The sequence below is a fragment of the Peromyscus californicus genome, unplaced genomic scaffold (assembly GCF_007827085.1).
Source record: "Peromyscus californicus insignis strain IS unplaced genomic scaffold, ASM782708v3 Scaffold_17__1_contigs__length_78620276, whole genome shotgun sequence".
NCBI lineage: Eukaryota > Metazoa > Chordata > Mammalia > Rodentia > Cricetidae > Peromyscus > Peromyscus californicus.
In genome coordinates, this window is record NW_026294469.1 from 58,439,767 (window position 1) to 58,455,594 (window position 15,828).

Genomic DNA, 15,828 nt, shown 5'->3' on the forward strand with positions numbered 1-15,828 from the left:
CGTCAACAGTTGCTTCCTGGTAAGCTGTGATGGTTAATCTCAATGGTCATCTTGATGAGATCTAGACTCACCTCAGAGACCAGCCTCTGGGCATGTGTGTAGTAAATTATCTTGCTTGGGTTAGTTAAGGTAAAAAGGCCTTTCCACTGCAGGCGGCATCATTTTCTGTTCTTGGATCCCAGGCTGTATAAAATGAGGAAAGTGAGCTGAGCACAGACATTCATTTTCTCCACTTCCCTGTGTATGCAATGTGACCAGCCACCTCAAGTGACTGCTGCCAGAACTTCCCTGCTGTGAGATGGAGTGTATCATCTAACTGTGAGCTAGGGCAAACCATTTCTCCTTTCAGTTGATTTTCTCAGAAGATTTTATCACAGCTCCAGGAAAAGACACTAAGACATCATCAGTCTATAAGACGGAAAACCCAGGAGTGGTATTTGATAGGAGAAACAAGAGCTCCTTGCCACACTTGAGTCTTGGTTTCCCCATCTGGAACACCTCTCACTGAGTGAGGTTTGGGAGGGCTTTCCACCTCCCCTCTGCTAAGAAGCAGCTGTTATCTTTGTTGCACCTCCCACAAAGAGGAGCAGCATCCTTGAATTCCCAGCACCCAGTTCATAAAGATCAATGAATGCTGAAGAAAAAGATTAAACTATATACTAGAATACAGCATTTTGAACAGTGTGGCCCTTGATTCTATGGATTTTTCACACATTCATGTTTTCCAGGCTTTGTGCAGAGCAGTGATTTACATAAAGCAAACCTGTTGTTCTAGGACCATGCCATCATGACTGTGGAAGAGCCAGAACCTCAACTCACATGCTTTGTTTCCTTTAAAATTAAAAGCAGATAAAATTGTTGTTTTCTGTTGAGTGTTTTCACATAATCCTGGGGAATAAACCATTTGGAGGGAAGTATGTTATGATTTAGTCTTGCAACTTCAAAATCAATGAAAAAAACCCAGAAGGTCAGCCTGTGGTCCGTGAGGCTGCTCTTAACGTCAACCTCCTGCACAGGTGTGAGGTTTTGATGGCATCAGGAAACGAGGTATTGGAAGACAGCGGGCACTCCCCTGAAATGTGACTTCATAACTTGCTGGATAGCTGAAGCAGGGGGAGCCCAACCAGAGGGGTGTCATGTGAACATGATTCATCAGGTATGTCAGAATTCTCGTCTCCATCTCATCCACATCCCCATAATGGTGGGATGACGGAGTGAGTGAGAAGTGGAAGGAGGTGAGGAGACAGAGAGCTAACTCTTAGGGAATTGATGGCTTGCTTGTGAGGTCTGAACACAAACTCTGCACCGACTCAGTGTTGATTACCTTGAAAGTATGGGAAGCATGCTACTGTTGCACCCTCAGGAACATGAGCCATATCTTGAGAAAGGAAGGCATGTGGATTGCACAGTGCTGGGGTGGAGGACCCTTTGCTAACATGCTGTTAGGTACTGTGATCATTTGGTCTTTGGTCAGGATTTTAAGTAAACAATTAGGAATGAAACTGTTAGCACCAGGGGTGTGTAAGAAAGCCAGAACTCATTCCTTGTGATTGGGTTTGTTATGTGACCTGTGGGGATGTTTGTGAAGTGACACTGTTAAAAACCCTTCAGTAGAGGCATGCAGAGACCACCAGTGTATTTCAGACCTGCCCTCTCATGGGCAGCATTACGTGGGACAGCTACCTCAGCAACTAACATTTCTGGACATTCCAGATTGGGCTGTTTGGAAGAACTCTATGGTCTACCACATAGGACAAGAAGCAAGTCACCTGATCTTCCTCCTTCCCAACCTCTGATGTTCCCCCATGCAACACTGATCCCTCTCCAATTCTTTTCCCTCTTCCAAAGAGTGATTGTGTAGCTTAAGTTTTCCCGCCTGGCCCACAGTCAGGATAAATCTCTCTCACCTGCCAATCCCACAGCCGCTCAGACCCGACCAAGTAAACACAGACACTTATATTGGCTGCAAACTGTATGGCCATGGCAGGCTTTTTGCTAACTGTTCTTACAGCTTAAATTAATCCATCTCCATTAATCTATACCTTGCCACATGGCTCGTGGCTTACCGGCATCTTCACATGCTGTTTCTCATCGTGGTGGCTGGTAGTGTCTCTCTGACTCAGCCTTCCACTTCCCAGCTTTATTCTCCTCCTTGTCCCGCCTACACTTCCTGCCTAGCCAATGGCCAATCAGTGTTTTATTTATTGACTAATTAGCAACACATTTGCCATACAGAACATCCCACAGCACTTCCCCCCCCCTTTTTTTTTTCCAAAAAGGAAGGTTTTAACCTTAACAAAGTAAAATAACATATAATTTGGGAATTTGGGCATAGCTTCTCTTACTACTTCCTGCTGGAGGGGGGCGCTGTATCTTATGGGGAAACAAAGAAAATTTTAGGATTATGGAATAGTCCATGAGGCTGTATCGTCTGAGCCAGTTGCCTTCAAACCATTCTGGATGTTGGATCATCTGGGCCATCGTGTCATTGGAAACCTTTCAGGGGGTCTTGGCTGGTCAAACCTGATGTATCTTAATCTTGAACAAATCCATAGCCTCTGGCTTTCTGTGGAAACAAAAGAGACTCTTTTCCAAAGCAACATATCCTTATATCCAAATTTTGAAGTCAAGGTATCTTTAAAATATACATTTTGGCATAACTCAACAGCTTTTACAATCAAATGTTTTTCTGCAGTTAAAAATCCCAAAGACAACACAATCCAGATTCTCTGTGTAATATTCATCTTTACGTGGCTTATTTTTTATATTACCTTTACTGTCTCTTTAAAGACTTTATTTTTTAAAACTATGTATTTGTTTCTATAACTCTATATATCACCTTTTTTGTCTCTTTTATGCCTACGTATATTTTACACACATTGTAAACTATTACATCTGAATCTGTCTTATTGTGAATCTATTGCCTTAAACTGCAGCAGCTGTGGCTGCAGACTCCGCCCACCTCAGCTTCCCAACATGGCGGTGGTACTTTACCACCAGCTCTGGGAGCTATCATGGGTCTATGCTTTTATCCAAGCAGCTTGTAGTCCAGAAACCTCTTTTTTTTGTTTTGTACCTGGAAAGGCTAAATCCACCACGCAGCTTAATGTGCCACGTGCAGAGGCCTCATTACTGCCATACTGCAGGTCAAGCACGCACACCAGAAACCCACACGTAGCTCAAACCGGCAGCTGCTGCTCATTTGAGAGAGACAATTAGGAACTGTTTTTAGCTCTGTTTTAGAATCTTTTTTCTCAGTTTTTAGATGGAAACTCTTGCCACCACATTGGACGCCATTTGTAGCTTAAGTTTTCCTGCCTGGCCCACAGTCAGGATAAATCTCTCTCACCTGCCAGTCCCACAGCTGCTCAGACCCGACCAAGTAAACACAGACACTTATATTGGCTACAAACTGTATGGCCGTGGCAGGCTTCTTGCTAATTGTTCTTACAGCTTAAATTAATCCATCTCCATTAATCTATACCTTGCCACGTGGCTCGTGGCTTACCAGCATCTTCACATGCTATTTTTCATCGTGGTGGCTGGCAGTGTCTCTCTGACTCAGCCTTCCACTTCCCAGCTTTATTCTCCTCCTTGTCCCACCTACACTTCCTGCCTAGCCAATGGCCAATCAGTGTTTTATTTATTGACTAATTAGCAACACATTTGCCATACAGAACATCCCACAGCATGATTGGTTGGACACGCTTCCAATGGTTGCAGTCTTTTCATAACTCTGCTTTCCCAGTCAGCACATGAGCTGCTAAAGGGACAGGATTACTTCTATCCTTTCATTTGTAGCCAAGAATCTGGCACGGGACCCAAGCTCCACAGTTGCTGACTTGACTGATGGGGAGGAGCTCTTTGTGTGGTGGAGGAAGAGCGTGCCTGAGGATGGCCCATCTTTCAGAGTTTATACCAGGCTGCACTTGAGCAACAGCTCCGATTGGGGTGGGTTCCAGAGTTGCAGATCTGCTGACAGATCTTCAAGGAAAATCTAAGAGGCGATATTACTGTAGGGGTTAGATTGGAGACATTTATTTACACAGGACTTATTTTAGTTAGCTCGGATTTCTCTGGGAAGTGGATGGAGACATGTGTCAACTGCAAGCAGATTAAATAAACCGCTATTCCATGGGCTAGGAAAAAAATGTAGCCAAGACAAGAAAATATACTTCCAAGGTCCCTGACCACCCAGGCTCTTCAACTCTATCAGAACAACAGTTATTTTAAAAGCAGTTATAACAAAGCAATCCCTTCTGAACAAGAAAGCTTTTTTTTTTTTTTTTTGGTATGTGTGTGTGTGAATTTTAAAAGATACCATGTTTGTTGGATAGATTACCAGCACTCAAAGATTGACAAGAGTTCCAGGCCCTCATCCTTAAATAATACATCAATTTGTAATGGAAGGAAGAGATAGAAGCTGTGGCTCACCCTTTCTGCTTGTGAAAAGATCACATGCCAGTTCTGTTTTCTGGGTCCAGAATTCTCTTCTTTGGGGATGTGTGGTTGATTTTGATTGTTAATTTGATGAGATTGAGAATCATCTAGAAAAAAAAAAAGAGATCTCTGGGCATGTTTATGAGGGTGTTTCCAGACAGGGTTAAGTGAGTTGGCAAGACCCATCTCCTGGTCGGAGATGGACCATTTCATAAGGTGGAATCCCAGGCTGAGTAAAGAAGAGAATCCATGCAGGGCAGCAGCTTTTGTCTCTCTCTGCGGCAAAACACCAATTATAAATGCTGCACGGTCTTTGAGTCCCACCTGTAACTGCAGTGCTCAGAAGACAGAGACAGGCTCCCCTGTGCAAGCTGGCTAGTCAGACTTGCCAAATTGGTAAGCTCTGAGTTCAAGTGTGAGACCCAGCCTCAGTGGATAATGTAGAGAATGGGCAAAGAAAAAAAAAAAAACGGGCATCAACTTCTAATAACCTGCTTATGATTCTGCACACACACACGTGTGCCTATATTCACGAGAATATGCAGGAATACACCTGCATGCATGCCACGCATATACAACATACACAGACACAGATACACACACACACACACACACACACACACACACACACACACACACACGCACTCACGCACAGAGACACACACACGTCATATACTTCTGAAGTTCAGAAATTCCAAATGGATCTTGTGGGCTTAAAATAAAAAATTCCGAGCCGGGCGGTGGTGGCGCACGCCTTTAATCCCAGCACTCGGGAGGCAGAGCTAGGCGGATCTCTGTGAGTTCGAGGCCAGCCTGGTCTCCAAAGCGAGTTCCAGGAAAGGCGCAAAGCTACAGAGAAACCCTGTCTCGAAAAACCAAAAAAAAATAAAAAAATAAAAAATAAAATAAAATAAAAAATTCTGGCATAATTGTGTTTCTTCTAGAAGCTCTTGGAGAGTATCTGTTACTTCTATTCCAGCTTTTGGGTCATCTTGAACTTCTGGCTTGTGATAGCTTCTCCTGTTTTCAAGGGCAGTGACTGAGTTAAACTGACCTCTGCTTGGGTCAGCGAGTCTCCTCCTCCAACTCCTCTGTCTCTTCCCTCTCTTCAGGATGCTTGTCATGACACTCAGTGCAGCTGGACAATCCAGATAATAGTGTCCAGGCATAGCCAAGCTTTTGACATCGTGATACAACATTGTTGTCTATAAAGTTCATGCTCATAACTGCAGTTGAGTTCTTTAAGTATTATCATGGTTTAAATTCATTAATGACTTTGTGTTGGGCTGCATATGTAGCTATTCTCGGCTATACACATCCCAAGGGCTGAAGGTTGGATGTGCTCTTGGTCTTCAGACAATACGTCACTATACCTATAACGTTTCGTTTGTCATATAACGTATTTTCTAGATTCTGGGAATTGAGATGGGGACATCTTTGGGGACCGTTATTCTATTTACTACTAGTTATCAAAATTCAGATATTGGTGACCTGTGGTTTCAACAGTCTTTGCCTGCCTATCAGCCTAGACAATCCCATGGTATGACTCTTCTCTCCTTGTAGTCACACTCACCTTTCTGGCCTTGAACCACATCAGGCATGCTCCCCTCTTAAGATTTTTGTCTGGTCTTTCTCCAATTCCTCCTCCCTGTACAGTATTTTCCTGTTCCCAACCCCAATGCCATTAGACATTAGAACAAATACCGTTCCTATGAAGCTTTCCTAGAATGCTATGTCTCTGTCAACTGAACTCCACTGTTTTAGCTGCTCTTTTGCTATGACAAATCACCAGGACCAAGGAAACATATTCATTGGGCTTATTGTTTCAGAAGGTTAGAGTCCATGATGTCAGAACAAAGACATGGCAGCCGGAAGAGCCGAGAGGTCACATCTTGATTCATACATTAGAGACTGAGAGAGCACGCCGGGTATGGCTGGAGGCTTTTAAAACCCTAAGCCCGTCCCCTGTGACACACCTCCTCCAACAAGGCCACACTTCCTAATCCTTCTCAAACAACCAACAGGGGAACAAGTTTTCAAATGCCTAAGACTAATGGGGAATATCTCATTTAAAACATCATACCCACTACCCCTCCCTCCCTCCCTCCTTACCTTCCCACCTCAATCCACCCTTCCTTCTCGTTATGTTTCTCTGTAGTATTACTACTGTCTCCAGAGTCATGTGTGTTGTTTATATGTTTTGTGGACTTAGTCTGTTTGTAGTCATTGTTTTGCCATCAGTAAAATATACATTATAGGAGAGTGTTATCTGTCCCATTTCAATCAAGTGTAAAGAGTCCCTACTGTGTCTGAAGGACTCATAAAATTTTTGTTGGCTGAATGAGTAAATGAAATAATCTATAACATCCTTCTAGGATGGAGGAGGTTATAAGCATACCTTTGTCTCACCAGATCTAAGAAGTGCATGGTTGCCTTTATTTCTGTATCGAAAGGAAGATTAAGCAAACACTCCTTTAATAAGCTCTTCTAAAAATAGGAGCAATTCCTGCCTTGTGCTGTATAGGAATCTATTAATGATTACATAAGGTTGGAGGGTAAGCAGAATCCTTTGGGCAGCAGCTGCCCCTCTTCCGTTCTGTGCCTGTGCACTTCAGTGCTGAAGATGTCACACTTCACTCAGCGGCTAGCCCCAGTTACAGAGAAGTAACAATTTCCTGCTGTCTTTGTGATTAAACCAATAATATGTGTAGATGTATCCAACCTTCTTATTAAATAAGAAACACAGAACCAATGCAGAGAAGAAAGCCAAGAGGTCAGAGCTAAGAGCTAAAACCTTACCCTTCCTCCTGCAGTGGTCCTACCTCTCCGAACCAGAGCTACCCCTGTGTTAAAGTCTTTATATAGAGTTCCTGTCCTGCCTTCTCATTGGTTGTAAACCCAACCACATGACCGCCTCCTCACGGCCTGTCTGTATAGGCCTCCAGGTTTTCCATGATTGGTATTGAGATTAAAGGCATGTGTATCCAATAATGGCTGTATCCCTGAACACACAGAGACTTACCCAGCTCTGCCTACCAAGTGCTGGGATTACAAGAGTACGTCACCACTGCCCTGCTTTCCTATGGCTTGCTAATAGCTCTGACCCCCGGGGAACTTTATTTATTAACATACAAATAACATTTTAATACAAATAAAGTATCACCATAAATAAGTAAGAATAAGCCTTAAGAAATCTGCCTTGATACCTTCTAATTCCTTTCTTAAGTGTGAAAAACTGCTTTATTAAGTTGGCCAATTAGGAAGTTTTTATAATTTGAGTGACATCACTCTAGGGAATGTGTTTGCTTATTTTGCATGTGTGTGTGTGTGTGTGTGTGTGTGTGTGTTTGTGTGTGTGTGTGACTGTGACTGTACAGGTATGTGCATGCAGAAGCCAGAGTAGAAGAATGTCTTATGCTTCCTCTGTCATTCTTTACATTCTTGACTTGAGACAGGTTCTCTCATAGAACTGGAAACTTGCTATTTTTGGCTAAGCTGACCTGGTTGGCCAGTGGGCTGTGGACCTCTGTCTGTCTCAGCCCCACAATGGTGGGATTAAAGTTGCTGACAGCCATGCTCAGGTTTTTATGGACGTCCTAGGGATTCGAACTGAGATCCTCATGCTGTCGAGCCAGTGCTGTCACTGACATAGCTATCTCTCCAGCCCCACCTAGGACATTTAAATGAACCTTAAGAGGAATTGATCAGAAAAAGACAGGAAACTTAGCCTTCCTCTAATATAATCCTTTGCAAGGCATCACCTCTGTGAGCCTGGTTCCCCCTTTTGACAGATCATCTCAGAGTCGTACTAAGGATCGCTGACAACATGCGTTGATCAACGTGATAATAGGGCTTTGAAGAAAAGCAGTGGATTTTGAGATATTCCCAAAGAAAATAATGGCAAATGATGAATATCTAAAGTATTTAAGTCAACAGTATGCGAGTGGTTGAAGGAATGAATGATTAAGTAAATGCTTTCATGAATAAAATAACTCAACATTGACCCTCAGGGCTGGCTTAGTAAGCACATCACACATGACTCCCTGCATAAATTGTGCCAGCCTTTGTCATAACCTTGACGTGGGTACTGTCTTTTTTGGAAAGTCTTTGAGGCATACTCTTTTGGATTAGACAGTAACAGTGTATGTAGACAAAGATACTGACACATGTCAGCCTTCTGAATCACTCTGTGATTGATATGAGGATCGCAGATATTTCAAAGGAATACTCTAGTTTTCTTCCTGCTGCTGATGTGGAAGGCAAGTGATGGATCTGCTGCCTTATCCTTCTTCCAAACCCAGATTGTTCACATCTTTCAAATGCATCTTGACTTGGGCTCTTAGTTTATAATTTCTCTCTTAAAAACAAAGCCTTGGTTACTGAACAGGCTGAGTTATTATGGAAGATCAAGGGTTTTCAAGCTTGAAGTTGATATGGAAGATCAAAGCCTTTCCAGCTTGAAGACCAAGAAGTGGAGCCTGAGTTTGCTGGTCAGTGTACCTCAGACTGCGTTGTGGTTGTACAACTGTCCCCCAGAGGTCAATGTTTGACCCATCGAGTAGTGCTATTGGGAAGTACTGGAACCCACAGGAGGTGGGCCCTGCTGGACAGTTCTTAGGTCATTTGCAGTGTGTCTTTGAAAAGGATTATGGGTTCCCAATCTCTCAGTATCCCTTTCCATTTCCTGGCTAGTGAGGTGATGACTGGAATTGGTCCCCTGCCACTCCTGTCATACCCAAAACATGAATGAGTGCATAGTTCTGGAGTCTTGGACAGGAGTCTCCAGAACTATGAGATAATAAATCCTTTCTCTTAAAAGTTGACTAATCATATAATTTCTTATATGATATAAAACTGACTGATCCAAGTTGATGACTTTTAATGCACTACATTGCTTTATATTTTGAAGAATAAAGTGGGTATAATAATACTTCATGACATTTTGAGAGAATTACACAAGATGCTGTTGTGAAAGGTTTATCATGATGATACAGTATATATGTGCTTAGGATATATTTGTTTTTCTTTTTAGAACATAAAGGCTGTGTATCATATCATCTACTGTTTATGTTCAGGCATAATCAACAAACTGGGACTGACTGGTCATAATTTCTTCGTTGAGCTTGAAAGGTCTTATGATTTCTTACCTGGCGTCCTTAGTCAAAAGTCCATCAGGATACTTCTAGATCCCCTGGTAACTACTAAAAGTCTACTGTAGCACATTGGCAGAGGCCTAGTATCCCAACATTCAAGAAGTGAAGACCAAAGGATTGCCAGTCAGTCTGAGCCATTTGAAGAGACCTGAACTCAAAAAAAAAAAAAAAAAAAAAAAAAAAAAAAAAAAAAAAAAAAGGAAAAGAAAAAAGAAAGAAAGAAAATAGAGTGGGAGACATAGCTTGGCAGCTCCTGCTTACAGTGCTGCAATAAGTAAACAGGTAAATATTGCCAAGGACCATTAGTGCTTGACCTTGTCTTGAGTGCCAGCCATGAACTGTCAATGCGATGGCACTATGCTTTACCCTGAGACCTCTCCCAATAGAGAGATGAGTTTAGGAAAGACAGCTGTTTAACCACTCCCCTTGCTGTGCAGCTGACAGTATTTCTTGCTACATCCCCTCCCCTCCCCGCCTTTTTTTTTCTTTTTTTTAAAGCTAAGCTCTTTTCTTCTTTGCAAAGCACCCATATAAACTCAGCAGTGAATGTAAATGTGGCTAGGGGTTTCCCTTATTGACACTGTCAGGAAGGACCTTGGCAGATTTAAAGCAATGCTTTAAATGCCCAGGAAAGATGCAATTATGCTTACAGGACACTATTTCCGGTTCTTGCTGACACCCATATCCAAATCTGCTTCACCCATGCATTTCCCAAGTATGCCAGGGACACTGGCCGCACGGGGTGAGCAGCTGGCATCTGTATGGAATGTGTGCATGGGCAAAGAACAAAGATGTCCCCTCCACTCGGCCTCTGTGTTTTCTATGTATGATTAGAAAGATGTGAATTCAGGAGTGATAACATGTAGGTCGTCACTAGAGGGACAGACTTTCCTGGCATACCTATATCTTTTGAAATCATGGATTTGATTGTAGACCATTTTGATCTATTTTTGTTGACACCTTGGGCTTTTAAAATATCTTTGCACTTACACCCCCACTTACTACTATTTTAAAATCAGACCTGGTTTTTGTTTTAAAACAATAACCATCAGGTCCTGTTGCCTTCTTGGTTTAAAAAGTAAGGATGTATGATTTAATTTTTCATTTTAATATGATATTTTAACTAATGCTTTGAGAATTTTATACAATGTATTTTGATCCTGCTTACTTCCCATTCCTCCCACCGATTGTTCCCAGGTCCATCCCTTCCCAACTTTGTATCCTTTTCTCTGTTTCTTTTCTTTTCCCCCTTCCATAATCCACTGAGCCCAATTTGTACTGAAGCTTGATTAACCTACCTGGGGCCAATCCCCAAAAAACAAACAAACAAACAAACAAACAAAAAACCACCACCACCAACAACAAAACCTAACTATCCCCTCCCCGCAAAGCCATCAACTGACAATATCTCCTTATGGATGGGAGCTTGTGAGTCCCTCTCATTATTAGGGGCCTTTAAAAGGATATGTTATAGACTCATTATCACCATCATCACTAAAACACCTATATAAGCTGTCACAGTAGTAACACTATTTTAAAAGACTTATTTATAAAATATGTAAATGAAACATTTTATTTTCCATGACAACTCTCTAAGGCAGAGTCTATCATTATTTCCATCTTACTGACGAAGCTATTGAGTCCCACAAGATTGGAAGACACATACTTATTAGAGGGTAAATAAAAAAAGAAATTATGATAATGTTTTAGGCTTGACATAATGAAGTAACCCAAACTAGATGCATAAAAATGACCAAACATTGCTTTGCAGTTCTGGAGGCTGGAAGTCTGAAATCATGTTCGCAATATTTGCAGGTCTGTTGTGTTGAGTCCTTTAGGAAAGGAGCTTTCCTTGACTCTGGCTTTCAGCAGCTGAGACACCCCCTAGATTCAGACAGAATCACGCACCTGCACCTGCGTCTTTCCCTGCGCCTGTGTCTTCCTTCCCCTGCACCTGTGTCTTCCCCTGCACCTGCGTCTTCCCCTGCACCTGTGTCTTCCTTCCCTGCACCTGTGTCTTCCTCCCCTGCACCCGTGTCTTCCTTCCCCTGCACCTGTGTCTTCCTTCCCCTGCACCTGTGTTTTCCTTCCCCTGCACCTGTGTCTTCCTTCCCCTGCACCTGTGTCTTCTTCCCCTGCGCCTGTGTCTTCTTCCCCTGCACCTGTGTCTTCCCTCCCCTGCACCTGTGTCTTCCTTCCCCTGCACCTGTGTCTTCTTCCCCTGCGCCTGTGTCTTCTTCCCCTGCACCTGTGTCTTCCTTCCCCTGCACCTGTGTCTTCTTCCCCTGCACCTGTGTCTTCTTCCCCTGCACCTGTGTCTTCCCTCCCCTGCACCTGTGTCTTCCTTCCCCTGCACCTGTGTCTTCCCTCCCCTGCACCTGTGTCTTCTTCCCCTGCGCCTGTGTCCTCCCCTGTACCTGTGTCTTCCCTCCCCTGCACCTGTGTCTTCCTTCCCCTGCACCTGTGTCTTCCTTCCCCTGCACCTGTATCCTCCCCTGTACCTGTGTCTTCCCTCCCCTGCACCTGTGTCTTCCTTCCCCTGCACCTGTGTCTTCCCCTGCACCTGTGTCTTCCTTCCCCTGCACCTGTGTTTTCCCCTGCACCTGTGTCTTCCTTCCCCTGCACCTGTGTCTTCCTTCCCCTGCACCTGTGTCCTCCCCTGCACCTGTGTCTTCTTCCCCTGCACCTGTGTCTTCCTTCCCCTGCACCTGTGTCTTCCTTCCCCTGCACCTGTGTCTTCTTCCCCTGCACCTGTGTCTTCCTTCCCCTGCACCTGTGTCTTCTTCCCCTGCACCTGTGTCTTCTTCCCCTGCACCTGTGTCTTCTTCCCCTGCACCTGTGTCTTCTTCCCCTGCACCTGTGTCTTCCTTCCCCTGCACCTGTGTCTTCCTTCCCCTTGGTGACTGTGTGTCTATGTCTTCACCTGGCATTTTCCTGAGTGTTTGTGTCTGCCAATGGTTCTTTCTTGCAAGAATTGGAGTCATCTGTAGGTCAAGGACTTTCTTAATGATCTCTTCTTAACTTGATTGCATCTACAAAGACTGTGTCAACTAAGACAACTCACACTGCCACAGGTACTTCCATTAGGAGAGCAACAGCTCTTTCCCCATAACACAAACCTAGTCTCTCTAGTTATAACGTGCGCTTACAAGAAAAAAAAAATCAAATCTTTCCTTGATTTTTTTTTTTTTTTTTTTTTGCTTTCCATGGCTTCTCAGTGGAGATAGACAGATTCCTAAGATTTTCACCTTGTCAAGGATGAACTCCACTGGATACTCAATTTCTAGCCTCTTAATAGTCATGTGTCCTTGTTGACTCCATGCAAGCTCACCAACAGATAAGGCTCTGCTGAAAAAAAGAAAATACGTTTATTCTAAATTCTTACTTGGGATTCCTTTCTTTCTAAAATGTTCAGCAAAGCTGCTATGCCCTCAGTGGAGCTGAAACAAGAGAAAACCTGGATTTTTCCCAGGCTCTTGTTTCACACAGACCCTAGGGAGCTGGGGCAGTTGCTAAGGAAGAGCATTGCTGTTCTTTTCCAGGCAGGGGGTGCAAAGCTTGCTGAATCTTCAACATCTGAGCTGGCAGCCCGGGACATTTTCACCTGTCTCCGCTCCTCTGGGCACAGATTCCTGCCACTAGACTGCTGGGGTAGCCAGACTAAGATCTTTTTAAAGGTTAGCAACTTGGTTGCCATCTGTCTTTCTCTGGGTATGTGTGCTCCTCATGATTCTGTAGGATGTGCAAATTTGGACCTTCCTGGGGACAGTGCTGAGGGGACAAACTGAAGCTGTGGTTCTAAGTCACCCAGGGGTCCAGGAGCACAAGGAACTAATGGCTGCATGCCTGTTGGAAAGAGCCGTGGAGTGTCAGCCAATGGCATGAGTGTCTAGGCTCAAATCTTACAGCTTTATGGGACAGATTGGTTCAAACTTTTGATTGTTCTCTGTAGGAAATTTGAGGACTGTGAAACAAAAGTGCGTTCCCCAAGGTTATGCAGCCAAGAAAAGGTGAATCTAACCGAGGCACTCAGGTCTTCTGACCCCCAGTACAGTACAATAAACTAATGAACTGGTACATTTTATAGAGCTTTCAAAAAGTGCTTTCAAATACATTTTATCTTTTCCTCCCAACAACGTAGTAATAAGGGAATTGATTTGACTTCATCAACAATCACCCAGCCTACAGCCTATGTCCTTCTTCCAAACCTAGCTGGATTTAATTCTGCCAACATTCTCTCTCCATTCGTATGTGCTTACATGTTTTCCCTGTGCCTTGTATTCTGTGTGGGGTTAGCAAAATTCAGAATTAGTTTCTCACTAAATGGTTTCTGCTGTGCTATCATAGTCACAAACCAAAACAAAGGGATGTGACTTTTTGTAAAACAAGGTGTTGCAATGACAAGGATTTACCCCCTAGGACTTGGACAATCAATAATTACTGGCTCCCTTACAAGAAACTGTAGATAAAGTTTCTGTCAGTGGGCAATGCTCCTTGAATTTATGAATGTTGGAGGTTATTCATAAAAAAGAAAGAAAAAAGATGTTGGCTCAGCATTTAGACTAGTGGCTTCTACATTCCCGATATGAGGCTCACGGATGGAAGCAAACACGTGGGTCAGGGAAAGAGTAGCACTCTGTTGAGAGATCTTACATCTCGTGCCGTCTGACTGTAAGAGGACCCATGATTGTGAACACTTTTCTTTAGAACCTGAAAAAAACTATAAAAAAGAAATAATCTTTGGTCAACTATTCATTCTTACACACCAGTCACGTGCCAGCTACTTCCTGCCCTGTGCTTTTTATCTCCTTTGGTCTCCAACTCTATTAGACAGAAATTAACCCACTTTTTTTCTCTTCAGATTGTGAAACCATGACTTCATGTGTTATAGCAGTTTACACAAAACATACAGCTCCTGTGTGCCTCAGATCAATGAGATTCCAGGCATTGCTGTCATGGGGGTCTCCATAGGAGAAACTGAGCCTACAGTCATGGGCCAAATCCAAGTGCAGCTCCCACCAATGGTGTCTAATAAAATGATTTGGGCGAAGACTCTCAGTCATTACGTCCTTTCTGAGAGTCCCTTAGCCAATGATGTTCTGCTTTGGGTGTGCTTTGAATATCCCTCAAGGGTTTGTTGTGATTGAAAGCTTGGTTCACAGGGAGGCAGTTTGGGGAGGAGATGGGATTACTAAGAGGTAGCATGCAGTGGGGGGCAGTTCTTGGGGTCAGTGAAGATTGACCTACAGGGACAATGGCACCAACCACTAGTTCGCTCTCTTTCCTGGCTGAAAACATAATCTTGCTTGGTTGATCGAAGACTATCATATTTTGTGTGTCTGTTTGCTTCACAAATGATTGATGAAATATATTTACATCACAGTTTCTTGAAAGAAAAATAGTATCTCAGGTTTGTCTGCTTGCTGGTTGTTTAAGGAAGGTCCTAGTCTAACACAAAGTTTTCACCTCTCAACTGACCTATTCCGATAGTTTTCAGATATATATGAACTAGGTAAGTTTATCTTAGTGGTCTTAGAGTCTATAAATCCTGACTTTAAATAATGGAATTGTCACTGTAGATTTTTTCCCTTTGAGTTTGATGGTCAGGGTGGGACTGAGATAAGTCAAGTTATGTCTAAACCACTCACCTAAACCATTGTTGACTTCCATGGAGCATAGGCTCAGAATCATTTACACCCCAGATAAAGAACTCTTCCTCTTTAGTTTGCATAGCTTGGCTGAAGACAAAAAATGGCCCAACCTGTGACTCCAAAAAGCATCTTTCAAAGCGAAGCACATCTCTTGACGTTTTCACTACCTCTGTACGGGTTCATCTTATTCTTTACCAAAGGAAAAGCTCTTTCAATAATGAAAGTAGGAAAGCATCGATTTTTCTTTGTTATGTCTTTCTTTTGTTTCCATTTTATCAAATGCCATCTGGAAAACATGGAGAAATGTACTGTATGTGATATATGAACTTGTTTCGTAGCATCATTGGGAAGAAGAGGGAGCTAAAAGCACAGTAAAGGGAAAATTATAGGATGAGTGGGTGGCTTTTAACAAGCTAAAGATAGGACCATCAGCAAGTTCAGGGCACTCCCCAACATCGCATGTGCCTTCAGCTGTTTCTGTTTGGTGGTTTGCTGGGTGTTTAGGATTTATGCATGCATGTTTTTGAGAGCACAGATAGATACCATAGTAATTAGAGTCAGGCTGGATTTATCATTGCTATAGA

At 43.2% G+C, this 15,828-nt stretch overlaps 1 long non-coding RNA gene across 1 annotated transcript; it reads right to left on the bottom strand.

Moving 5' to 3' along the window:
• Positions 1-2,000: 2,000 nt before the first annotated feature.
• LOC128112489 (uncharacterized) lies at positions 2,001-15,528 on the bottom strand. The gene is made up of 4 exons (XR_008218996.1): positions 15,242-15,528; positions 12,842-12,938; positions 9,588-9,741; positions 2,001-4,547 (listed from the first exon to the last, which is right to left on the bottom strand). It is a non-coding gene; the product is annotated as an uncharacterized LOC128112489 (long non-coding RNA).
• Positions 15,529-15,828: the final 300 nt, after the last annotated feature.